Source organism: Egretta garzetta, unplaced genomic scaffold, assembly GCF_000687185.1.
Source record: "Egretta garzetta isolate BGI_Z169 unplaced genomic scaffold, ASM68718v1 scaffold1193, whole genome shotgun sequence".
NCBI lineage: Eukaryota > Metazoa > Chordata > Aves > Pelecaniformes > Ardeidae > Egretta > Egretta garzetta.
This window is the reverse complement of record NW_009259129.1, coordinates 35,352-35,930: the sequence shown is the minus strand read 5'-3', so window position 1 is coordinate 35,930 and position 579 is coordinate 35,352. Positions and strand designations below refer to the sequence as shown.

General features: G+C 59.1%; 1 protein-coding gene across 1 annotated transcript in view; it reads right to left on the bottom strand.

Annotated features, from left to right (window-relative positions):
- Positions 1–579, bottom strand: part of LOC104123313 (uridine-cytidine kinase-like 1) — a gene marked incomplete at its 3' end in the record, with an annotated part of 27,017 nt that overhangs the window by 9,139 nt on the left and 17,299 nt on the right.

Here is a 579-nt window from a genome sequence, read left to right as displayed (position 1 = left end):
TTTAGGACGTAGCTGCTGACTGCGTGGAAAGAGCCAGGAGAAGGGCGGGGGGGCGAGTGCAGCAGAACGTCAGGCAGCACCATTGGTTCTGGGGGCAACGGAAACGCAGGAACAAGCGGCAAGTGTTCTGCTGGAGGCAGAACAGGAGCACACCCAGGACGGACCACGGCACAGCAGCGCAGCCGGCTCCAGGAGCACCTCAACACGGAGAAGCCCAGGCTGCACCACAGCCAAGAGCAGCTGGGTTACCCAGCACCAGCAAGGGGGGAGTGTCAGACACGTGCCCAACCCCTCGCCCTCTGTGTGCCAAGTTGGGGACAAACTACTGCCAGGAACCAGGCAGATTTTGAAATACCTGGCGCCACCTCATCACAACACCGAAGTGCTGAGGGCAGCAAGGAATAAAATAAATAGAAAACAGAATAAAGCCACACAGGGATTGCAATTCACGGGAATCCCCCCCTTAGAACCAAAGAATGGTTTGGGTTGGCAAAGCCCTTGAAGCTCCCCCAGCCCAACCGCTCCCCTACCCCTGCCATCCCACCCCAAAACCTGGCCCTCAGCACCGCCTCTGCCCGG